The sequence below is a fragment of the Camelus bactrianus genome, chromosome 2 (genome assembly GCF_048773025.1).
Source record: "Camelus bactrianus isolate YW-2024 breed Bactrian camel chromosome 2, ASM4877302v1, whole genome shotgun sequence".
In the NCBI taxonomy this organism is placed as follows: Eukaryota; Metazoa; Chordata; class Mammalia; order Artiodactyla; family Camelidae; genus Camelus; species Camelus bactrianus.
Window position 1 is genome coordinate 69,605,974 of NC_133540.1, and position 27,166 is coordinate 69,633,139.

At 36.3% G+C, this 27,166-nt stretch overlaps 1 protein-coding gene across 4 annotated transcripts in view; it reads right to left on the reverse strand.

Moving 5' to 3' along the window:
* The window catches only part of BMPR1B (bone morphogenetic protein receptor type 1B), a 348,600-nt gene that overhangs the window by 200,692 nt on the left and 120,742 nt on the right, over positions 1–27,166 (reverse strand). The window contains exon 2 of one of the 4 annotated variants that reach the window (XM_074343616.1): positions 12,086–12,176. The exons of the other annotated variants lie outside the window; for them this stretch is intronic. The gene's annotated coding sequence lies outside the window, so the exon portion shown is untranslated. The remainder of the gene's footprint in view (positions 1–12,085; positions 12,177–27,166) is intronic. 4 annotated transcript variants of the gene reach the window in all.

Sequence of the window (27,166 nt, forward strand, 5' to 3'; positions counted from 1 at the left end):
AGGTGAGAAGTGATGGAGTCCTAAACTAAGGCTGTAACTCTGTATTCAAAATAAAGAACAGTAGACATATTTAACAAGTATTAAGGAAACAGAACAGGCAGGATTTAAAAACTGAGTTGAGGAAACAGAGCAGTCAAGATTTCACAGACAATTCCTCAGTTTCTGGTTTTGGCAACAGGGAGGATAATGGTGATGTTTACTACTACAGAAAACACAGAAAGAGAAGCAAATCTGGTCAGGGCATGTGTTTACTTGATGCAAACATTCAAGGAAATCACTTTGTTGATAACTGAGAAACCCCATTCCAAGTGGGGATCTGCAGAAATCATGCAAGAGAGTCTGGTGTGTGTGGAAGAGACTCATTCTAGGGACATGAATATGAGAGCCATCAGCATTAATACTGGCACATGAAGTCATGGAAGTGTACGAAGTGAACCACGAGAGACGGACAGCCAGGAAGACAGCCTCAGCATGCACTCCTGGAAGCAAGAACTGGGGAAGCAGAAGAGGTGGAGAAACCTGCAAAGGGAACAGAAGCAGCAGCACAGGTGCTCAGAAGTGAATCAGGAGAGTGCACAGTACAGAGTTTTGAGAAGGTAACACCTAAGTGTCAAATGATCCTGAGATACAGCAAAAGGACTAAAACGAGGCCAATAGATTTTGCAACAAAAGAGGTCATTCATGACCTTTGCAAAGACAGTTTCCACAGTGAGATAACAGAGTGATTCAAAAGTTACTGAAGAGTAAATATGATGTGAAAACAGAAAATTGCATAGTTTCTGGAACTTATTAAATGTTCCAACTGATCCTAATTCACACTTTCCTACTGCATGTCACCCTGCTCAAAATTTTAAAATATGCCACAATCGCCCAAGCAATTCCAAACAAATGTTTAACGATGGTTTTGACTACAACTGAAACCTCAGTGGGAAGTCAGAGAAGTGCTCTAGGACACTCACTGATTATTTGGGAATCTCTTAAACCATCACCTTAGCCAAGTTTCATGTTCCTCAGTTGAAGGAAGCTGGAATTGTTAGGAGGCACTGGCTTTGGTTGATTTTAAGTATGTGTGTTATAAAAACTATTCAGTGAGTTGTGTCATAAATCATTTTTGTTTTTTTAAATGAGTCTTAAGGGAATAAAAAAAAATCACTTTACACCTAAAACATTTGGAAAATACAGGCATATCTCATTTTACTGCACTTTGCTTTATTGTGATTCACAGATGCTATTTTTTAATGAAGGCAATCTGGTGTTGAGTAACCCTATCAGAGCCATTTTTCCAGCAGCATTTGCTCACTTCATGTCTCTTTGTCACAGGTTGGTAATTCTTGCACTATTTCAAACTCTTTCATTTTATTATTAAATTTTTAGAGTGATCTGTGATGAGTGATCTTTGATTTACTATTATAATTGTTTTGGGGCACCATGAACTAAACCCATGTAAGACAGCAAACTTAATCAGTGTGCTGTGGGCTCTGACTGCTCCACCAACTGACCGTTCTCCCATTGCTGTCTCTCTTTAGATCTCCCTCATCTCTGAGGCACAGTATTGAAATTAGGCCTATTAAAAACCCTACAATGGCCCCTAAGTGTTCAAATGAAGGGAAGAGTTGCAAGTCTCTCACTTTAAATCAAAAGGGGGAAATGATTAAGCTTACTAAAGAAGGCATGTTGAAACCCAAGGTAGGTTGAAAGCTAGGCCTCTTGTGCCAAACAGCCAAGTTGTGAATGCAAAGGGAAAGTTCTTACAGAAAATTAAAGGTGCTACTCCAGTAAACACACAAATGATAAGAAAACAAAACAGTCTTATTGCTGATATGGAGAAAGTTTGCGTGGTCTGGGTAAAGATCAAACCAGCCACAACAGTCCCTTAAGCCAAACCTAACCCAGAGTAAGGTCCTAAGTCTCTTCAATTCTATGAATCCTGAAAGCAGAGGAAGCTGCAGAAAAAAGTCTGATGCTGGCAGAGGTTGGTTCATGAGGTTTAAGGAAATAAACTATCTTCATAACATAAAGGTGCAAGGTGAAGCAGTAGGTGCTAATGTAGAAGCTGCAGTAAGTTATCCAGAAGATCTAGCTAAGATCCCATTAATGAAAGTGGCTACACAAAACAGATTTTCAATATAAACCAAACAGCCTTCTATTGGAAGAAGACACCATTAAAGACTTTCATAGCTAGAGAAGAGAAGTCAATGTCTGGCTTCGGAGCTTCAGAAGACAGGCTGACTCTCTTGGTAGGGGCTAATGCAAGTGGTGACTTTAAGTTGAAGCCAATGCTTGTTTACCATTCCAAAAATTCTAGGGCCTTAAAAGTTACACTAAATCTATTCTGCCTGTGCTTCATAAATGGAACAAAGCCCAAATGACAACACATCTGCTTGCAACATGGTTTACTGCATATTTCAAGCCTACTCAAGACTGACCTACCATTAAAAAAAAAAAAAAAAGAGTGCTTTCAAAATATAACTGCTCACTGGCAATGCACCATCATCTAAGATCTCTGATGGAGATGCAGAATAAGATTCATGGTGTCTCCATGCCTGCCAACACAACATCCATTCTGCAGGCCATGGATCATTGAGTCATTTTGACTTTCAAGTCTTATTCAAGAAATATATTTCATAATGCTAAAAGCTGCCATAGATAGTGATTCCCTGATGGATCTGGGCATAGTTAACTGAAAACCCTCTGGAAAGGATTCACTATTCTAGATGCCATTAAGAACATTTGTGATTCATGGGAAGAGGTCAAAATGTCAACATTAACAGGAGTTTGGAAGGAGCTGAATCCAACCCTCATGAATGAGTTTGAAGGGCTCAAGACTTCAGTGGAGGAAGGAACTGCAGATGTGGTAGAAACATCAAGAGAACTAGAATTAGAAGTGGAGCCTGAAGATGTGACTGAATTGCTGAAATCTCATGATGAACCTTTAATGGATGAGGAGTTGCTTCTTACTGATGAGTAATAAAAGTGGTTTCTTGAAACAGAATCTATTCCTGGTGAAGATGCTGTGAAGACTATTGAAACAACAACATAGGATTTAGAATACTACGTAAACTTCATTGATAAAGCAGTGACAGGGTTGAGAGGACAGACTTCAATTTTGAAAGAACTTCTATTGTATCTAAAGTGCTATCAAACAGCATTGCATGCTACAGAGAAATCACTCATGAAAGATCAACCAATGTGGCAAACTTCACTATTGTCATATTTTAAGAAATTGCCACAGCCACCCCAGCCTTTAGCAACTACCATTCCAATAAGTCAGCAGCCATCAACATCAAGACAAGACCCTTCACCGGCAAAAAGATTATGATTCGCTGAAGGTTCAGATGATGATTAATATGCTTTAGCAATAAAATATTTTTAAATTTAAGATATATATATTGTTTTCTAGACACAATGCTATTGCATGCTTAACTGCAGCATAATAAACATAACTTTTATATGCACTGGGAAACCAAAAATGTCATGTGACTCACTTTATTTCAATATTCACTTTATTGCAGTAGTCTGGAACTGAACTCGGCAATAACTTCAAGATATGTCCGTATGTCAAGTGTAAAACTTATAAAATACAAATATTACATCAAACTTAATCATGCCATAGATTCCATGAGACTTTAAATAAAGTTACCCAACTCAATGTTCAATTGATTATTGTTAAATATTAATGGCAGTACAGGAAGTATTTATTATGAGTTCACTTGTCTGCGTATATCACCCATTGAACATTTCAATGAGTTCTAGGAGCTTATAGAAACTAAAGAATTGCATGTTATTGTTTGTAAATAACATTGGTGCATAAAAGTGCTTATAAAGATAGAAGCAGGTAAAATATCTGGTATGAACCAAAGATCAAAAAGCAAAAGCAAGAACCCTGTTTTATACATCTTCCTAAACATGTTTTAATATCTGTAGCAAAAAGGGAATAGTGCCTAGGGTAAGTGAAATGGGTACAGAAGTTCAACTATATGGTGATGGGTGGTGACTATACTTGTGGAGGTGATCACCTTGTAATGTGTACAGATGTCGAATTATAATGCTGTGCACCTGAAACTTATACAGTAAAAAAAGAAAGTAGTCCTAGCCAGCTATTTGTTTTCCACAGCATCTGGCCAACAATATTATCTTCTCGTTGTAGAACTTTTAGGAAAAAATTCAGGCCTTTCACTTCATTTGCACAACACAGCAAGAGGTAGACCCATCTAGTCTTGTATATACATGTATATGTATAACTGAATCACTTTGCTGTGCACCAGAAACACAACACTGTAAATCAACTATACCTCTAAAAAAATTTTTTTAAATAAAGATGTAAAAAAATGTAATTGGTCTGCTATCACGCACAGTGATACAAGTTTTTGTATGTAACTTCAAATCTAAGAAATTTATAAAAGAATTTCACATACAAATTAGAATGACTTGCAGATACTAATATAAAAAATAAAACCCACACATGCGTTTAACTGTCAGATGAGACTATTTCTGCCAGAGCTATGGGAAAAAAGCGCATGTGAAGTCCATCTAATTCCTACATTTTCTCCCCACAAACAGCTCCTTCTTTGACTTCTCAACTTCTATTAATAAAACAGCCAACATTCCAGAGCAGCTCAGCCTCAACCTTTGGAGTCATCCTTAACACCAGTCTTCCTCATCCTCTATATCCAAGTATGCACCAAATACAACGGACTCCACATATTCAGTATGTCAGGAATTTTGCCTTTCTTTCCATTACCTCTGCCATGACGCAGCTCGGTTTTTCACTACGTGTGCAACTTCCCAATGCAAGCCAGTTCTTCCTAAGCAGAGGTCCAACTGCTCAGCACAAAGCCCAGTTCCAAGTGACTTTTTCAGCCCCGAGTAGTCCCCCTTTAAGCAGCAAATTAAGTGAGCAATCCTTGCCCTGGCATTTCAGATACATTACAGGACAGTTTTCTTCAAGGCTTACTATTCTGAAACTTCATTTCTCTGCAGTTTCCTAGTTGTACTTCCATATCTTTACTCTTGCCATTTCTGCCCACGGAATGCTGCTTTCTCCCAATCCCCCTCCCCAGGAAGGCTGCTTGATGTTTCAGTGATAAAACATCAGTTCCTGCATAATTTTATTTTTCCCAATCTACCTCTGACCATGCCCCCATGGAACACCTGTGTCTTGTATGGTTTCTATGTATGTCCTGAATATTGCTTGGTTTTGCTTTTACATTTTGCCACCGGTAATCCATTGGCTCCATGAGGGACAGAAAACATGTCACAGCTATTTCTCATCTAGAGGCACCTAATGATCTGATTATAGTAATACTGTCAGTATTTGCAGAATGCAGTTGAAAATGTTAATGCATTAATGCAGGTCTGGAAGCAAAGCAATCCATCAAGGAGTGAATGAACTGCTCTGTCCACCACAGCTTTTATTACCCCTTTCTTGTGCACTAAGACTGGGACTTGCACTGGTTGTGCGCAGATCATCCCAGTTTACCAGTTATTGTCAATGAACCTTAAGAACTTTGGATGAATAAATTATATACAAATAACTTTCAAGCAAATAAAGTAAATATCAGGTTAATTTTGAAAGAGGAACTATCTTGTTCAAAGTAACTCTGATCATTCTACCACGGGGAAAATTATCGTTTTACTAAGTTTCAAAAATAAAATAAAATGCTTTAAATTAAAATGTTTTTTAAAAGCCAACACCCAAGTTAATTTGAGGTCATTTGTTTTCTAAACTTTATCTACTAGATTTTCACCTTATGAACACCATTCAAAGGTACTATTGTAACTATTTTTTTAAATGCAAAAAGCAAATGTAGCCATCTCTCACACACACACACACACACACATACACACAAGCTATAAATCAATATAACACTAAGATTCAATGAAAATAGTGACAACTTTAAAAAATGCAACTCAATGTATAGCCAAATAACTCATGAAACAGCATGCATTGCTGACTTTGGACATGATCACCAAATTTAACAAGGTGTTCTTGAGAGAAACAAAATAAGACAGGTCCCCGGAGCATCCACTCAAAATAGCAGATGCATCTGAACTGCAGGGCAAACTCCTCTAGGCTAAAATTTTGGTTGGCCTTAAAGAAAAACTGTAGAATTTAACATTTTTAATTTAAGTAGTATCTTAAAATGCAGGAAAACTCATTGCTAAAATCTAGCTAGCAAGCATAACAGAAGAAGTACAGCAATATAGGTCTAAATACAATGATGTTTATGGCTAAGACCAAGAAGAATTTGGTACAAATTTTGCAAAATCTATAAAACATCTGTTCAGAAGAAAAATAATTAAATGTCCCACAGTGCAATCTGGAGGAACACACCTATTTTACAAAGTCATTCATCACTGAGTCACACATAACAAAATGTCATTAAAAAATAAGAAAAAAAGAAAAAATTGTGCCTTGCAAGAGATCTTTGCTTCATGAAATTACATTGCTACAAATTACCATTCACTGAATTCATATAAAGCCTTCATTGGACCTGTCACTGTTTGGCACAATTCAATAAATGTTAATTCCCACTAATACCACTCCTCCACCACAATCAACCATTCGGCTTTAAAAATCTACTTGGTTCTTCGTCTTATCTTCTTGAACAGTGTTAAAGTCCTTATGAACATCCAAATTCTATTAATATTCCCCTAGTACCATGTCCAAGTTTCAATGCATTTCTGTGCTTTCCTTTACATGATAATTTGACCTGGACTTATAGTATCCCTAAGGCATCTAAGTTGTCTCTCTAACACTAGGTTCAAGTTTTGAGCTGATCCATGATACTATTCTCAAATAATTATTTTAACTATTGACAACATTTAGGATATAGCTGGCTAGGTTAGGGAGCCAGCGTGTTAATGAAAAAAAAAAAAACAGCAAAATCAACTGATTTATATTGGGACAGACTGGTTATCTTTGGAATCATTAATTCTTAGCTTTCCCTGTAGTCATCTGCTGTTTCTTAATTATAGATTAACAGGAAAACATTCATGCTTCATCGTTCTTACGTCCTTCTCTTTCCCTAAGCTTGTGTGTCTATAAAGTATTTATTGCTTGGATAAAAATGGAAAGAAGTAATCATACATTGTAAAATTGACCAAAAGTATATGACATTTATGCTATTCTATGTATGGTACTGAAGGAATCCACACTCCTAGAGTCTGGACTGCAGCAGGATAGGTCTAAATAAGAAGAGAGAGGGTGACAAATTTCTGACCTAACAGATTCAACTTCCACTACATGGAAGAAGGGAGAAAAAGTGATCCAATGGATATTTTGGACAGTTCGATACAAACTCTGCATTTAATAGGTGAAGGAACTCATGTCTAAACAGATCGGAAAGTTTGCTTCTAGGAAAGTAAACTAAATTAGGAAGGTCTAGGCAAAAGTACAAAGGCTTTCATGTATCAGCCAAAATTCTTTTGCTGGCAATGATTTATTCAAGCTAAGTTACACGTGAAGCAGATTTACTGGTCCCCATAACTGAAAAGTTGTGAAGCAGAATGAGCTTCAGGTAAGGCTTGATGAAACAGTTCAATGAAATAACCAGGGACCCATTTCTCAACTATACCATCTTAACCCATTATTCTAACACTGGGACTAGCAACTCCCGAGGCAAAATACTCCCGTTCCCCAAGTTCACAAAGAAAGAAAGAAAGCACTGTTGTTCTAAAATGCTAAAACAAAGCTCTGTGATTCAGTTTGACTGAAACGGCCTAGGTCACATATTCACCCTACAAGCATCACTAGAGCCAGAAAAATGAAATACCCTGATTGTCTTGATCTAAATTATATGCAGAAGGTAAAAGTCTGCTCTCCTGGAAATTCATGGATATTCAGAAGCAAACTATTTACTGGTAGGAAAGAAGGTGGCAAATGAATGCTGCAGAGGTAGGCAAATAGTCCACGCCCCACCCCAACCCCAATCAAGTCTGGGACACATTCTATTCCTATAATCTGAGACTTTTGCCTCTGCCCTTTTTTATAGACTGTTTTTAAAGATTATGGTGGGGTGAACAAGAATAAATTTACATCTAAATGAAGCAAAATGCCACCAAATGTCTTTTTTTCAAATTCAGGTAGTAGAGGACTAGGTCTCCCAACAGGCTCTTACGTCTATCTTTCCCATCTCCTCCAGATTTTGTAATCTCAAGAAATGTGAAGCAAAAAAAAATTAATACTATTTTTCTCTAATTTATAAGTACAGTTTAAGCTTTGCCTAGAAATATAAGACCAAGAAGTCACTATACAAGGAAACAGTTCAGCTGATAGGATGATTTCAGCATTCTACAGCTCCAACTTTAACTTGCTTGTTCCAGGAAAAGTGAAGACAAGTAACTACAGTTGCCAAATAGAAGTAGTAGAAATAGATCAAGTAAATGTTTTAAATGCCAAAGGGCAGGGAGGAAAAGGAAAGCTTTCCTCAGAATGAAGAGGAATTTCTTCCAAATATGAAGGAGAATTCCATAGTTCCCAGAACAGCATACACGAGTTGAAACATAACACCCTTCAACTGGGTCCCATAATAATGGGGGACAACTGAGTGCTGGAGGCTAGCCACACCCCCTTCATCCACCAACCAAGAGGGGTTTACTCATCACAGTATTTAGGTCCATGCGGTAGATTCTCCTAAGGCCCAGTCCAAGTGAGGCCTTTCAAAAGATTGTAGCCAAAGAGATCTGGAACCCAGCTTACCCCGGAGCTGAAAGATCATCTCATCTAGTACATTTCTAACTGCCTTGGGGTAGGAACAAACAGAGCAAAGGAGGTTTTATAAGCACTCCCTCCTCCCACTATTACACCTCCAGGAAGAGCATGTCTGCTCTTAGTACACCAAAATACCTCATCCAAACTTGTTATTTTTCCTTTTTCATATTAAAAAATTTTAATGTTATTTTATTGTGGTAAGAACACTTAAAATGTGTTAAGTGGGTAGATCTCTTGTTAAGTGTGAAATACAGTATCGTTGACTCAAGGCACAATGCTGTACAGCAGATCACTAGAGCTGGTTCATCCTGTATCACTAAAACCCATGCCTGCTGATCAGTAACTCCCCACTTTGCCCTCTCCCCAGCCCCTGGCAACCACCATTCTATTCTTTGAGTCTATGAATTTTACTATTTTAGATGTCCCATGTAAGGGGTATCATGCAATTTGTCTTTCCCACACTGGATTATTTCAATTAGCATAATGTCCTCAAGGTTCATTTATTTTGTCACATATTGCAAAATTTCCTTCTTTTTTAAGGCTAAATAGTATTCCAGTGTGCATGCACCATATTTTCTTTATTTATCTGTCTGTCAGTGGACATTTAGGTTTTTTCCATTTTGGCTATTATGACTAGTTCTGCAATCAACATGGAAGTGCTAATATCTTTTAGAGATCCTGGTATCAATTATTTGGATAAATATCCAGACTTAGAGTGTCTGGATCACATGGTAGTTCTATTTCAAATTTTTAAGAAGCCTCTTTATTATTTTCCATAGCAGCTCCCATTTTGCATTCCCACCAGCTGTGCATGGGTTCCAGTTTCTCCACATCCTTGTCAACACTTTTTTTTTTTTAAATAATCACCATCCTGACAGGTATGAGGTGATTATCTCGCTGTGGTTTTGATTTGCTTTTCCACAATGACTAGTGACATTGAACATTTTTTATATACCTGTTGGCCATTTGTTTGTCTTCTTTGGATAAATGCCTATTCAGATTCAAAACCCACTTTTAAGCAGGCTATTAGTTTTTTTGCTATTGAATTATAGGAGTTTCTTACATGTTTGTTTTGGAGATGAACTGTTGTCAGACAAATGGTTTGCAAATATTTTCTCCCATTCTGCAGTCTGCCCTTTTATGCTGTTGTCATTTCCTTTGTTGTGCAGTAGTAGTAGTCCCACTTGTTTGTTTTTGCTGCCCATGCTTTTTGAGTCATTTCCATGAAACCATTGCCAAGATTAATGATATGAAGCTTTTCCCCTACATTTTCTTCTAGGAGCTGTACAGCTTCAGTGTTATATTTAAGTCCTTAACCCATTTTGAGCTAATTTTTGTATCCGATGCAAGATAACGGTCCAATTTCATTCTCTTGCACGTAGATGTCCAGTTTTTCCAACACCTAAATACATTATTTTTTTATCTGAGAAACTTAAGTCCAAGAAGGTTCAATCATTTATCAGTATCCAATCTAAAGGCCAGAACTTGAACCCAGGTCTCTGGAATTCATTCAACAATTATTGTACATATATTATTAGTATAAGTTACCCAAAAGCAGTCTCTATAAACCAGACAACAATCACCACAGAAAAAAATCTACACAATCCCTTCAGTTTCAATACTTCCTTTCATAAACATACAATTTCAGAGTACAGCTGACCTTTGGACAACATGGGTCTGAATTGCAAGGGTCCACTTATACATGGATTTCTTCCAGTAACTATACAGTCAGCCCTCCCTGTCTACGGTTCCTTATCCACAGATACAGAGGGCCAACCATGAGGCCTGAGCACCAGTGGATTTTGGTACCTGTGGTGAGTCCTGGTACCAACCCTCCCTCCCCCTGGGTACTGAGGGATGACTGTACATAGCCTGTTGCATTCATATCCCAACTCTGCTTACTTGCTATGTGACTATGGGATAGTTTCTTAACTTCCATAAGATTTAATTTTCTCATCTGCAAATAGGAATAACAATGCTACCTCTACAGGATTAGAAGAGATAAATACATATATGAAGTGCATTTGAAATTGAGAAAGTATTAAATATATGTTAACTTGTAATATACTAATTGAAAACAACTCAGAACACTATTATGAATTCTGTTAATGAAGTGGCAGTTTCTTTTTCACTGTCAAACTTTACCATCATGTACCTCAAAAATACACAGAAGGACATTCAATAGAACAATGATAAAACAAAGTGTCTGATGAAGAGAAGCAAGCTGGCTAAAGACTGGTTAGTTACACAGACGGATATCCTGCATGACTGTAAGCATTTTAGAGACACACAATGGAACACGAGTCAATGAAATAGCACTTTTGATGGAAGTTCCAGTGGGATGGAGGAATCGAATGGCAACACAGACGCAGTGGTGAGCACCCTATAATCTGGTCCCTCGGAATTCAAAATGAAGGGAAAAATTTAGTACAATCTACAGAAAAAATGTTGGCAATGATGAATAGATTTCATAACTTGGAGTTTGAATTACAAATGACACATTTAAGCTCATAGAAGAAGTTGTAAAAGATACGTTTATCTTTAATAGACAGAAGCATGGTTGGTTTTATGGATCACACTACTAAGTTGATTCTTATTCACAATAATGATATAGCAAGGGGCCATCCAGAGGTGAAACCTGGCATTAAGGGTAATTTTTCATACAGTAAATAAAATAGCAGGCCAACTCAAGTTATTTTACATAAAAGATAACTATATATATATATATAACTGAGAGAAGAATTTCTTAGAGTCACAGTGATGAAGAAATTACCATCAAGGGTTCTCTGCTTTGGATTTTGTCCAGCTTTCAAGGGAAAAATATCATAGTTGTATGGACAAAAGACTATTAACAGAAAATTGAAATTACCTTTTGTAGTTAGCAAAATCAAACTCATTTCACACTTTATACAATGTTTTACTTGTGGTTTGCTCTATACATTACACATTCCTACTGTATTATTAATAGTAAACAGAATAGTATATAAATATCATACACACGCACCATATACAAGTAGTAGCCACATGTTACACATAAGAAACATGCTAAGAAAAGGAGAATAATTTTTTCATAAAGAATTGCTAATTCAAGATTATTTAAAGTACGAGAATCATTTTTTAATGCGCGTATTTTGATTACAAAGGACTCTACTCACTTTTCTCCTTCAAGTTTCCAAAAAGATATTTGGAAATTCACAAAAATCTCAGTATGTCATTAGTTTTAATGCCATTAACCTGCAAGGGCACAGGTTGCATTTTCCTTCCTCCAGAATACACTATTTCTACTCTAGGCCTTATTGAAGTGACTCAATTATTTCTGTTCACAGGTCAACATTAACCAAGCTAAAAACATCCTCTAAGTTCATACTGTACCTCAAAAATGTCCTGTTTCAGTGTCTAGAGGAAAAGCAGGTTCAGAATCCCAAGAAGACTGCTGGAGACTGACAAGACTCAACATCGGGGCCTGGAGAGGAGGTAAAAGTTTCAATTCTGCCACTACTTCTTTAAAGTTTAGAATTTACTTTTAGTGTAGATACATGCAATTTAGTGGTTCATAGGGGGTAAAAACACTTCCTTAACCTTTTCAGAGGAAATAAGATAATGAAGCAAAGAACTCTGAACACATTATTCCAAGACTAAATGTTCGCAGATAACCATGATGAGTTAACAGAACACATAAAAATATTTAGTTAGCTGTATTTTTTTTTCACCCCTTGGAAATACAGTGCCAAACTTTCAAATGAGCACTCAAATTATGGAGCTATTTGTGATTTGATTTTTGTCCCAAAAAAATGTAATGAAGTGAGTATTCTCTGAAATAGGGGTGACTGTTTAAAATCAGTCAGCATTTGGCATGTTTTGTGCTCTGCTTACGCTCCTTGGCAACAACAGTACAGCTAACCAGGATTTTTTTTTTTTTTTTTACTGCTCTTTCTGGGTATGTTTGACAGCTCCTTACTCCCACAGTCTTTTAACGCGGGGCTTCCTCAGTCAGGGATGCAGATCCCACACTGAGCCCATAAAACAATTAGTGGGAGGCCTTGGCATTGCATTCAAAGACCTTTATAAAAAGCCAGTATAGCTGGCTGTGTGAAATCTGACGTGTGGGGAGCCCCCATAAAACTCTTTAATGGAAACCGGGGGCTTCTTCTGGAAAAGGTTGAGAAGCTGGCCCAAAGCTGTATAATTAATGCAGTCATTTAACAAGAGACAACAAGCATTTCAATAAAAACAATCAAAAAGCTATAAAAAAAAAAACCTTAAAAATTCTGGGCAATATTTTACGTTTATAAAAAGTTGAAATAACTGCTCTTTAGAAAGAAGAGTTTGCTTACATATTGGGAAGGTGCTTTTGTTTGTTACTACGTTTAGAAGAATTTGTCCTAATGCCTTTCAACTAATACAAAACAGAATTAACATCCCTTTTCCTTTTTCAATGTACCCACCACACCTGATTTTGTTTTGCTTTGTAATTCTTTTTCTTACTGAAGTATAATTAAGACATATAACACTGTATTAGCTTTAGATGTACAGCATAATGATTTGATAGATGTATATATTGTAAAATGACTACCACAATTAAGTTTAGTTAACATCCAATGCCACATATAGTTACAAGCTTTCTTTTTCTTGTCATGAGAACTTTTAAGATCTACTCCATTATTAACTATCAAATATACGATACCATATTGTTAATCCTAGTCACCCTACTGCTCATTACATTCCCAGGACTTAAAAACCAAACTCTTACTGACATACAGAGAATAGACTGGTGGTCGTCACAAAAGAGGGTGGAGGAAATGCATGATGGTGGTCAAAGGTACAGACTTCCAGTTTTAAGATAAATAAGTCTGCCACATCTGTTTTTAAACCTCATATAAAATTGAGTTTGAAGAATCTCCTGGAAATTCTAAACCCCAAAACAGTGAAAACTTACAAGGATACACTTTTTCTACTAGTGGCACAGCAATCCAATATAGAGTTGAAAGATTATTAACAGTCACATATGACTGAAAGACAATTTCTTTTGAAGAACAGAATAAAGAATATGATAGCAAAATAACAGCATTGTCCCCACTTTTATTCACCAGTTTTTTCAAATAGGGAAACATGACTCAAAGTATATCCTCATATAATAGCACGATCCTAATCATGTACTGGGAAGGAAGGCCAGATGGAGAATAAGGAGATCAAATTTAAGTGACATCACAAAACCAGACTGTCTGGCCTGAACCTCTGACTGGGGAAGAATGGTGGGTGGGGAAGGGAGAGGGCACAGTGGGAAAGAAGTGTCTCTTGTAAACATCCAATTAGATACAAGGCACCCAAAGAACATCTCACCTGGAGGCCCACATCCCAGACATCACCACGGGAAGGCTGCAGGCCTCTAAAACAACGTTGATTCAACTTCGAGTGAAGACTTCATACTAGGTCACAAATCAACTTACCAGATCATGAATAGCATTTTCCAAATGTTTTAGAATAACATAAATGTTAAGATGTATCTCAAGTAGCAACGATAAATATTGGTTTGTGAACCTTTTGTTTCCCTGCTAGACTATAGTTTTAAATGTGTTTACTATAGTTCATAGCAAAACACTGTGAAAGCAATTGCCCTAAGGGAAGACCAACCATCAGTTCAACTCTGTATATTACATGACACAGGAGTATTAATACAGCTTGGAAGAAGGTGGTGACCGGTATACTGAAAGCATGCTCTGGGTATTCATGGTTTGGGCATGGCTTGCAAAGGATTCAGAACATCCTACAAGTCCCACTGAGAGATAAAGCTCACTGAGAGGGCTGGTGGGCTGGCAGAGGCCTAGGATCACAATAAAGGGTTGCATTATTTGAGGTCTCCAAAACTAAAAATAAATAACTGGGATCGTGGGCTTCAGTGGTAAATACCTATATGTTAATCAAAAAGGCAGAGTAAACCAGTCACCCCTCAACTAACACATGTCTAGACTCACATCAAACCAGGCTCCCAGTGGCAGGTTATATATGCCACTTCAGGGCTCAGGCAGAAAGAAAGCTGATGGGCCTTCTCCACATTCTCTCTTCTGCCCTATGGCACTTGGATGGGAACTTTTGGAAATTGCTAAAGACAGTGACACACCTACTAGCCAGATCCCTGAACAACGATATGGAGCCAAGCCCACTTGCCTTCCACCTAATTTCCAGCCACCACACACCTAGTTAGCAGTCACAACTCTTACTCTGTACTTAGGAGGGAAATAAACCCCTAGTGTGTTAATCCATTTGTATTTGGAGATTTATCTGTTACAAGGACTATATTAACCTTAGCAAGTACACGCCTCTAAGTGGTGATACCCCAAACCACTGCCTAAGATTGAAAGTTATCACCTTGGTGAGTCACCATTACTAATGGGAGTGCATTACATAGATGCACTGGAGCAGAACAGAGATTGAAAATGCTATGATTGCAGTATTATGCAATACTTTTCAAACCTCTGATATTGTGGTATCAGTTATCAGGGCTTAAAAATTCACTTATATAATTTGATATTATATTGTCTCTACAAATGATTTGGCAAGTATCATGAGGTGAATAAAAATTCCTCAATTTCCACAGAGTACACCAAAAACCACAGCTACCAGGAGTCCTAGAATCAGAACAAGAAAACATGCACTATAAACTCCAGCAAAACCAAGTTGCCTGTAGTTCTTAAACACATGACACGTACTTTCTTCTTTGTTCATATCAGCCAACAAGCTCCCTTTATGTTTCAAAACACAGCTCACATGTCACCTTCACTTAGCAAACTTCTTCCTACCCTCAATCCTAGACAGTTAACCATTGCCACCTCCTACCTTTTTCACAGCACATTGTAATTGAATGGTTTACACATCAGTTCTCTCTTCTAGATATACTAAGTGAAAGTTTGAGTCTCGTTGATCTCAGAGGCTGGCACCAAGTCAGTAAAATGTGGACTCTAAATAAACATTGATAAATGAACAAGTGAATATTTTCTCAGCTCATCTCACTGTACAAAGACAAGAAGCTAGACTGGTCTGTTCTGAATACACTGGTGTGTATCAAATATCCAAAAAATAAGTCAACAAGGTGGAAAGCAGGATACAGTATGCATGGTTGATGTAAGTACTGGATGAGTCAGTGTACTCTAATAAATTCTCTCTTTTATCGACAAGAGTTTTTGCACTGAATTATCTGAAATTTTTAATACTGTAGTTTAACTTCAAAACATAATAGAAATAAGCAGTTATACCTAAAAATACACATTTATAAATTACATCAAAGAATGCAACTTACATGTATAGTTTACTTGGCTTGATTGAGTCTCATTTTTTGCCACTGGTCTCAAATGGCAGGAAAGAATTCAAGAGACTTGAATTTACTTCAATGAATTCATCAGGAGTCCCAAAGTAAGCTCACAGCATTTCTATCACCAGATACTTGGTATGATTTTTTTTTTTTAATTTTGAAAGAGGAAAAAAAAAACTGCAGAAGACATAAAATAGGCATGCTTTGAAGTAAAATCTCTTCTAATGAGGCCAGAAGGTTCTCAGAGGAAATATGAGAGTAGCTTTCCTTATCTCAAAGTCCCTGAGTTGCCATAAACGTACCTCAGCCTTGCAAAGCACACTGTCCAAAGTAATACCAGAATCTTCTGTGTGAATATGTGACCAAAAGCTTCACTGCTAGACCTTGGAGCATATCTTAAACTAGCTTTGCAAACCTAGAATGCCTTTTACAGACTTTTAAAAATGACAAAGTTTCAAGAACAGTCTCCTATGAGGGTGTTAGTGAATGACAATGCCACTATGGGACCCAACTCAGATACTTCTGTAGCTAGAACAAAAAGTAACTTACAGGGAAATATGAAAATTAATTAACATTCCAAGGATCCCATGCAACCACAGGCATTTGGAAGCACAATAGGCCCCACATTTTCCAGCCTTTCAGCCGTGTAGAGGCTTCTAAGTGGGTGTGGTCCAGAAGTGACCTTGAAAATGTGCAAAGACCATCTGCACTACCACAGTATACCTCTTGCAACACCTCACAAATGATTACAGGAAGAAGGAGAAACAAATGAATAGTATTTAAGATCAGAAAGAGGAAGAACAAGAAATGAAATTAGGAGGTTTCAGGAAAGCATCTTCATAGGCCTATTAAGTAAGAAGACTGGGATAGCATTTATCACTAAAATTTGCTTACTCTGTGCTAGGTATTCTACATACCTTACATATATTAAATATTTTAATCTTTACAACAGTTTCTTGAGGTGGGCACTACTATCTCCTTTTTATATGTGAGAAAGCTAAAGCACAGAGCAATTAAGTAACTTGCCCAAGGCCACATACCTCTAAGTAACACACATCTCTAAGTCTAAGAGACTACTATGAACTGCTATATGCCAACAAATTGGACAATCTAAAAGAGATGGATAAATTCTTAGAATCATACATCCTTCCAAGACTGAATGAGGAAGAAATAGAAAATATGAAAAGACCAATGACTAGTTAGGAGGCTGAAACAGTAATCAAAACCTCCCCTAAAAATGAGAAGTCCAGGACCAGATGGCTTCATTGGTGAATAATTCTACCAAAAATTTAAAGATTTAATTCTGATCCTTCTCAAACTCTTCCAAAAAACTGAAATTCCTAATTCATTTTGAAAGGCCAACATTACCTTGATACCAAAACCAGACAACAATAACACAAAAAAGAGAAAAGTACAGTCCACTACCACTGATAACCCTCAATGTAAAAATCCTCAACAATGTATTAATGAACCGAATTCAACAATACTTTAGAGAATAGTACACCATGATCAAGTGGGATTTATTCCAAGGATGCAAGGATGGTTCAATATCTACAAATCATTCAACATGATATATCACATTAACAAAATTATGGATAAAAATCATATGACCATCTCAATAGACACAGAAAAAGCATCCTATAAGATTCAACTTCCAATAAAATGGGTATAGAAGAAATGTACCTCAACATAATAAAGGCCATATATGACAAACCCACAGCTAACATCATACTCAATGGTGAAAAACTGAAAGCTATCTTTCTAAGTTCAGGAATAAGACAAGAATGCCCACTATCCCCAGTCTTATTCAATGTTAACACTGGAAGTCCCAGAGCAATTAGGCAAGAAAAATAAAAGGCATCCAAATTGGAAAGGAAAGAAAACTGTCACTGTTTTCTGTTGACATTTTATATACAGAAAATGCTAAAGACACCACCAAAAAATATTAGAAACAATAAACGAATACCATTAAGTTGCAGGGTACAAAGTTAATATACAACAATCTGTTGTATTCCCATGCACTAACAACAAACCTGCAGGAAGAACAATTAAGAAAACAATCCCATTTACAATTGCAACAATACCTGGAAATAAATTTAACCAAGGAGATGAAAGACCTGTACGCTGGAAACTATAAGACACTGTTGAAAGAAATTGAAAGAGACACAAATAAATGGAAAGCTATTCCATGCTCATGAATGGAAAGAATCAACATTGTTAAAATGTCCACATTACCTAAAGCAATCCAGATTCAATGCAATCCCTATTAAAATCCCAAGGACATTTTTTTTTGCTTTCACAGAAATAGAAAAAAAAAATCCTAAAATGCATGAAAACACAAAAGATTCCAAATAGCCAAAGAATTCTGAGAAAAGAGAACAAAACTGGAGTTACCACATTATATTTCAAATTATATCACAAAGCTGTAATAATAAAGACAGCATAGTATCCAGAAAAACAGACACATAGATCGATGAAACTAAATTGAGAGCCCAGAAATAAACTCATACATTCATGAACAACTAACTTACGACAAAGGAGACACAAACATACAATGCAGAAAGGAAATTCTCTTCAGTATGGTATTGTGAAAACTGGACAGCCACATGCAAAAGAATTTAACTAGACCACTATCATACACAAAATTTAACACAAAATGGACTAAGGACTTGACTGTAAGAGCTGAACGAAAAAACTCCCAGAAGAAAACCTAAGCAGCACGTTCTTTGACATCACATCAGTCTTAGCAACATCTTTTTAAATACGTCTCCTCAAAGAAGGGAAACAAAAGCAAACAAGTGGGACAGTATCAAACTAAAAAGTTCATGCACAAAGGAAACCATTAATAAAACAAAAAGACAGCCTACCAAATTGGAGAATATATTTGCAAATCATATATCTGATAAGGGGTTGATATTCAAACTATATTTAAAAACCTCATACCATTCAATAGTAACAAAAAACTCCAATCTGATCAAAAAATGGGAAGAGGATATGAATAGATGTTTTTCCAAAGACATACAGATGGCCAATGGGTATACGAAAAGATGTTCAATCTTATTAATTATTATGGAAATGCAAATCAGAACCCACAATGAGATATCACCTCATGTCTGCTAGAATGGTTATTATCAAAAAGACAAGAAATTACAAGAGGTGGAGAGGATGCAGACAAAAGTGAACCCTTACACATCCTTGATAGAAATGTAAATTGGTGCAGCCATTATAGAAAACAATATAGAAAGTCCTCAAAATATTAAGAACAAAACTACAATATCATCCAGTTATTCCACTTCTGGGTATTTATCTGAAGAATAAAAACACTAATTCTAAAAGAAATATGTACCGCTATGTTCACTGCAGCATTCTTCACAATAGCCAAAATATGGAAATAGCTTAAGTGCCCATGAGCAGATAAATGGATAAAGATGATGTAGAGTGTGTGTGTGTGTGCACGCGCGTGTGTGTGTATGAATGTATATAATTGAATACTACTCAGCCATAAAGAGATGCAATCTTGCCATTTGTGATAACATGGATAAGCCTTGAAGGTGTTACGCTAAGTGAAATAAGATGGAGAAAGACAAATACCATACAAATTCACTCATGTGTGGAATTAAAAAAACACCAAAAAACAAAAATAAATGCATAGATATAAATAACAGATCAGCATTTACCAGAGAGGAAGTAGGGAGGGTAAAGAGAGAGGGCAAGGGGGCAGGGCAGGGTGAAATGGATAAAAGGGGTCAATTGTATGGGACAGATAGAAACTAAACTTCTGGTGGTGAGTACACTGTAGTATATACAGATGCCAATTACAGTATTGTACACATAAAACTTGTATAATATTATAAACCAATGTTACCCAATAAAAAAAGAATAAGTTCATGAAGAGCACATAAGAACCATATAAGGGGAATTAATCAAGCAAAGAATATGGGTTTTTCATAATTATGAAAATAATTCACTCAGAATTATGAAAAACGAATTCTAAATGAAGAGAAGATATGTGACATAGATGCATTAACAAGGTACCACTGCATTTGACGAAAAGTCCTGTCTTCATCCGCAGATATCCATCAGTTTACTCATGACTAAGCTTTTGAAATGAATTACTACCTCTAGTAAGAGGGCTGAAGCTAAAGATAAAATCTGGGGATCACTGACACACAGATGGCATTGAGAGCCTTGAGAAGGAGTGATATCATTACACATAATGATAGAAAAAAAGGAGAAGCTGATGTGAACAAGACCTTGAAGAGCTCTGCCATTTAGAGGTTTGGGATGAGAAGCAAGCAAGACCACGGAGTTGAGAGTAGTAAGATAACTAGGAGAGAAGAGCATCACAGAGGGCATGAGACAATAATGTTTCAAGAAGGAGACGGAAATAATGCCTGTTGAATAAATTAACAAGTGGCCAAAATGCCAAAATCAAATGCAGTATATAAAACATCAGACATATACACTAATATGTTAAATATACCCTTACAAAATTCTGAAATTGCAATATAGTATCAAAACTTCTGTGTCAGTCTAGAAGGTACAATTCTTAAGAAAAATATCTTCTCATTTCCTATTCAAGGTTAACAGATGAAATTTCCCGTATTTATTTAGAATGGACACTCCCTGAAGAACATTTAACTTGTGAAGACCTCAGGCATGTACATTCCCATGAATTCTACTACTAGACAGAAAAAGTAACGTCATTCAGCTAACCCTGAAGACACCCTGGCATTGGAGAAGCAAAGATTTCCCAGGCTAGTATATAAGTCACTATCCCTTCCCTGAATGAATTCACAGGCTAAAGTGGGGACACATACAAGTAAGTCCAAACGAAAAGTGAGCACATTTTTGTACAGTGTGATACGCAGACGACGGTGATAAGGATTCTAGAGAGCTGTGGAGTTGGCCTCTTTTTCTACCCAGAGGTTCTGGTAAGGGAGTCGATAAAATAAGATGGCACTGTCTGAATTACATCTTAATAGACAGGTAGGTAAAGAGAGAATGGAGAAGAGAGGAGTTCAGGAGAAAGAGGACTGAGCATTTGGACAGGCAATTACCTTGTTTGTGGCCGGAGAAGTGAATCCTGAATGCTCCTACCACACCATAGGACTCAAATATTTCCTGTGTGGGTGACTTAATATTAATATAGCATGATTTTCTTTTACTTGTCATAGGCAATGACATTCTGGGTCAGACACCACAAAAACTGCCTTTCTCTCATTTAAAAGGTAAGTATTACCAATGATAGATTTTCCGGGTTTATGGTATAGTCAGTGTCTCTTCACCATGAGAGTGTGTCACACTGAGAGATTTTTCCAAAATGTTTCTGCCGCCGCCACAATTCTAAAGCAATACGTCCGGAACAGGGCACAGGCATGTGCTTTGTAAAAAAAAAAAAACCTCCCTGCGTGACCACTCTATTACACTTCTGAGAGTCTCTGATTTGGAGCTGAGGCTGTGGCATCAACAATATGCTAGTTGGTCCTCAAAGATGACAGCAGATGAAATGCTCTGAGGTATCTACTTGGATATGGGTGGAAAGATCCTGGCAGAGATTATAATCCAAAAGTTGCTCTACAAAACTCAGAAACTGACCAAATTACAATACAAAAGATCTTGCTTTTTCAGAGACAAAATGTGTGCCATCTCCTAAAAACTGAAAATAAAAGATATATGATTGCCTTCAACTATTTAATTCAGTATAACAGATCAGGCCAGAGGGATATAAAACAAAAGAATGTGTCTTTCTGGGATGAACAGTCGGGAGGACTAATAGTGAATCACAAAACATTTTTGCTTTTGGCTATTGCCACTCAAGTATGAATATTTTTTGTGATTTTTTTCCCCATATAAAACACGAACGTCTGGTTTCAAATGCACTGGTATTTTAACTGTGATTTTTGACATTAAAAAATTGCAAATATAAAGAAAAAAAGGTTTCGATTTTAATTTGGTCTCCAGAGGCATTTTCAAAGCATTTAACCATTTGGGTTCCCAAATCAACTAGATGACTCAAAACTGATCGATTTATCAAAGCAACTACAGAAGGAAAATATCAATCTGAGGAGTTAGATTTAATAGCCAGGAAAAAGTAGTCACTGGAGATAATATGAATTACATCCAAACACTACTCAGAAGAGAAAAATCTTGGCTGAGCAGAAACTAAGTATTTTCTTGACAAGAACAAACCTTAGCTGTGAAATACTTCTTTAAAATCACCAAATTACTTGATTAATATTATTATCCATTCATTATTCCTTTGTAGCTTAATACTTTCCCAGAGGGAAATAAATTTCTATTAATGAAAAAACAGAATGAACAGTTAAAAAAATTTATTAAATTGTAAAACACATCATTGTTTCCTCAGTAGACATAAAAATTCCATATTTTCCGTAAAGACAGAAAAGAAAATAGAGAGATATCCTACCCTGCCCTCCGCATCCCTAGCTGTGATAAATGTGGCCTTTAGGTAAGCTGGGGCAGCCAGGCAGGCTGGCATTCTGGGTAGGGAGCCCTCAGCACCACAGCTGCGAGGAACACACAGGAATGTAGAATGTACAACATGATCACACCAATCACCTTTTGGGTATGTATGTAACAGAGTTAATTAAAGAGGGAAAATTGAAGGAAGGCTATGTAAATGTACGATTTGATTAGTCAAGACGCCTGATTTGTATGAAATTCAAGTTGACAGAAAATACAGGTGAGTTAATTTTCACTGATTAATCTAAATAAACAATATTTGCGGTAACTGAGTTGTTTTTAGACTATAAACTGATCATAACCACTATATGTTTTAAGCTGTTAACTGTTCTACATTAGAAATTAGTTGTCTTCACTACAGAAGCAACACTAAATGATAATAAAGTATGCATATTTTAATTATGATTAAAATTGGGAAACCACAAGCAGTATAATAAAAAATGAAACAATTTCCTACTTAATAAAAATTTAAAAATTCATTTAAATTAACTTACACCACTAGATGAGTTGAGAAATTCACAACACAAACAATCTTGACCATTTTAAACTAAAGGAAAAACTACCCCATCTTTGGACAATTTTGTAAAAGAATTCACAAACAGTTCATGAGTTAAGTGAAGGTACCTATTTTTAAATAATTCACAAAACAATTCTCATGGTGCCTGCCAAAAATAGAGATTTAAGGATTCCAAGATCTTCAAGGCTCAGAGTTACTCAAAATAGAGGACTCAAAATTTAGGTTAGGGCATTTCATATAAAACACTGCTTTTATTTTCTTGTAGCATTTGAAGTATACACATAGAATTTTGAGGGATGACGAAGAAAAACTAATAGCAGAATGCAAAATAACCCAAGCTTGCTTTTCTTGATATTTGCCATGTTGTAGAATAAAAGCAAACCAATGCTAAAAAGTGAGTAGGTTCAAATCCAACCTTTTTCATATTTCAGTTTCATGATCTATCTTAAAACCTCAGAGAACTTACCTCCATGCTTGCTACCAGAGAAAATATTTTAAGATACTAATTATAACATCTTTCATTTTAGAAGCAAAAGAATGTTTCAGCACTAATTAAAATACTATAATCTTTGATTTCTCTTACTAATAAGTCACAAATCACTTCGTGGAGATAAACTGAAACCAGCACAGGTAGGTAGTACAAAGCCAACACAATAAATATTTACCAATTAACTGAAGCAGGAATGAGCAATTTGAGCTAATTTGATATCCTGAATCCCCATTAACTACTGTACTAATACACATTATCACTTTTTCACATTAAAATTAACATTAAATATAACTGAGGTGGCAAAGTGCCTGAAAAGTACTAGTATTTCAAAGTCCCTACTATAGGCACTAATTATGACAGAAGTATACATCTGTAAGTCATACGGCCACATAGATACTGAAATGCTGTCATGCACTGCAATGTATTTTAAATCAAGTCACTGATGTCAGATTGCTATCTAATGAGATGATGTATGACACTGTATTTAAAGTATAAAGAACTATATAAAGGTTAAATATTACTGTACAGAATATACCTCTGACATCTTTTAACTTCCTTATTATAAGGATTCCATATTTTCCTAAGATCTAGATGGCAGGTTACTGTCTAATAAGTTTAGGCTGACAAAAGATAAATGTGTATATATTTATTAACTTTACCAAGTATGTTAGTTTTCTGCCATAGCAAAGTACCACATACTGGATGGCTTATACAACAGAAAGTTACTTTCTCACAGTTCTAGAGGCTAGAAGTCCAAGATCAAAACGTTGACAGAGTTGGTTTCTTCTAAGGCCTCTTTTCTTGGCTTCCAGGTAGCCATCTTCTCTCTGTATCTTCACACAGTCTTTCTTCTGTATTGTTTGTGTCCTAATCTCTCCTACTTCTAAGGACATCAGTCATATTGGATTAAGGCTCACTCCTAAAACCTCATTTTAATTTAATACCCTCCCTTTAAAGAACCTATGTTCAAATACAATCACATTCTGAGGTATGTGAGTTAGGACTAGCACATACAAATTTTAGAGGACACAGCCTCCAACACTGAGTAAGCATTTGCTTTATGAAGTTCATAACTGAATTCAGTTAAAAATATTGGAAGTCAGGTACATTTTAAATGATGCATTTTCCCCCCAAAATTAACATACAACTTTAAAGGAATATAATTTTTATGGAAATAATATGACATCGTAATTTTTTTCAAGAAACTTTTGAGAGAGTTTATAGTATTAAGACTATGTGAAATATGTTAATAAAATAGAACAGCAACAAAAACAAAAGCAAACACAGAAACCGGAAACCGTTACACACTGCAGAGATATAGATATGCGTCAATTCATTCTACTGTCTCCAACAAACACTAAGCTTAACTCTGAATTAATCAGAAAATAAGGTATAAAAAGAAAGGTAAAGGTGGGAGTATGTGGCTTCTTATCTTTTAGAGAAAGGTAGATGACAAGTTTGTCCAAAGAAAAAAAATTTTGTCCCAACAGTTAACTTCTTGGAGGAAAGTAAGGAATGGATTAATATAGAAGCATCTCTTAATATCCTGTACTGTAACTTCACTTCTTGGCATGTAATATGCAGTGCCTATGCTACATGCATAAACTAACAGGATATGACAAAGCGTTCATAGCTGGGGATTCATTATTTATCCTTTTATTCATTCATTCATTCATTCATTCATTCATTCAGCACAAATTACTGAGCCGTCCTAGTGCCAGGCACTAACTACTCTTGATGCTTGTGAGCCAAAGAGACCAGAATTCCAGCCCTCACGCAGCTTCTGTTCTAGTGAACGTACACTGAGAACAAAGAATCAAAGCATTCACAACACTCTCTTAATCACCCCTTCACTGGAATGAAGCCAAATATATCAGAGATCAGCAAATGAGACTTGATATAAACATCTTCCCTGTTCTTCAAAATATTACAAGTGAATGCATCAAGAGTTGTGGAAATTCCAACAAATTTAATTAATCTGTAACACAAAGACTAAAGGATTCTATTTTTCAAAGATAGGATAGACTACATTTTAAGCTGTTTAATATTTTGGACAAAGAAAAGTTCAGAAACAGTATTACACCCATGTACTTACAAGCCACAATTACCAAATATTAATATCCTGCCCTTATTTGCTTCAGAACTTATTTTGGTCAGAAATCAAATGGTACAGATAAGAGCTAAAATATCACCAAGCACTACCAAGTGCTACCACCACCCCTTCTCACTGTCTCTATAAAGTTGACCAAATTGCAGAATATTATTTTCTATCCAGGTTGTTTACTTTAATACATATGAATCCCTACACAAAATAGGTATTATTTGAAGAATCAAATTTTTACATAAACAGCATTAAACTATCTGAACTCTCTGCAGTTTGTTTTTTCTAGCCTCCCTGTTACTTCTGATATATTCCATTGGCAAGTCTAACCTACTCATTCCAACTGCAATAGAGTATTTACAGCATAAATAACCTCGGCTTGTTATTTGTTCCTCAGCAGAGGGATGGTAAGGTTGTTTCCTTTACACACACACACAGACACACATACAATCTGCAGAAAGTGAATTGAGAATAAGGGGGAAAAAAAGCAAAGATTTTGAGTTACCTTCTTAATCATTCCACTTTTAAAAAGAAGCCGAGTATAGCAGAGATCAGATCTCTAAATCTATATAGTCATACACCTATTTAGATAGAAATATAGATATGAAGACATACATATGGATAAATAACCTGGTGCAAGTGTTCTATGCACATGCAGGAGAGCTTCTTCCTCTACAATAGATTTGTAGCCATGGAAGCAGTGGGTCAGAAGATACGCGTATCTTCAAACTCACCAAGATCTGTCAAATTGCCTTCCAAAATAACAGAAAATAATTCCTCTCTTGCCACATTCAGGCCAATATTAGGGCTATCGGATTTTTTTTTTTTCCAATCTGAGGGGTATAAAGTATTTCATTGCTGTTTTGGCTTTTATTTCCTAGATTATAGACAATCTTTTTATTTGACTAAATCCACAATTTCAGGAGAGTGAAGAGCTGGTCAAGAATACAGGGAAAAATCTCAGCCGTGTTAAATACAGTTTATCACTTAAGGTCATGCTGCATCTGCTCCTACCCCATCTACCAACCAGGAATACTACATTCCCATACAGGCATCTCCACCCCTCCCAAGGTCTGAACACAAAGGTCAAGTAGTATATGAGACTCCTTCCCCACTGGCGAGGGAGATCTAAGAATAGTTTATTAGATTTGTACATTACATTGCAGAATTTTAAAAATTCACAAAACAATGCTTATCCTTACATGTGAAGCACTCTGATATTTTCTATTTTATTTTACTTCAATCTATTTAATTGTTAGTTGAGATTCATTAAATTGATGTCATAACCCCATTAATGAGTCATAACATTCAATCTGGAAAACACTGGATCTTTTCTATGCCCAAAATGCCTACGAAGAAAAGAATACACCTGTGAGTTTCAGCCTATAATGAACTGAGACCCCTACCCACTCCACACAGGTACTGACAGCAAAGTATGCCCAACTGGGCATCTGCCCAAAGAGACCCAGGCTCTCAGCACATTAGTGCTACAAGATGTCATTCGACTGTTCTCATGGATGTGCACAGGATGAGATCGGAGGTCTGACACTTGA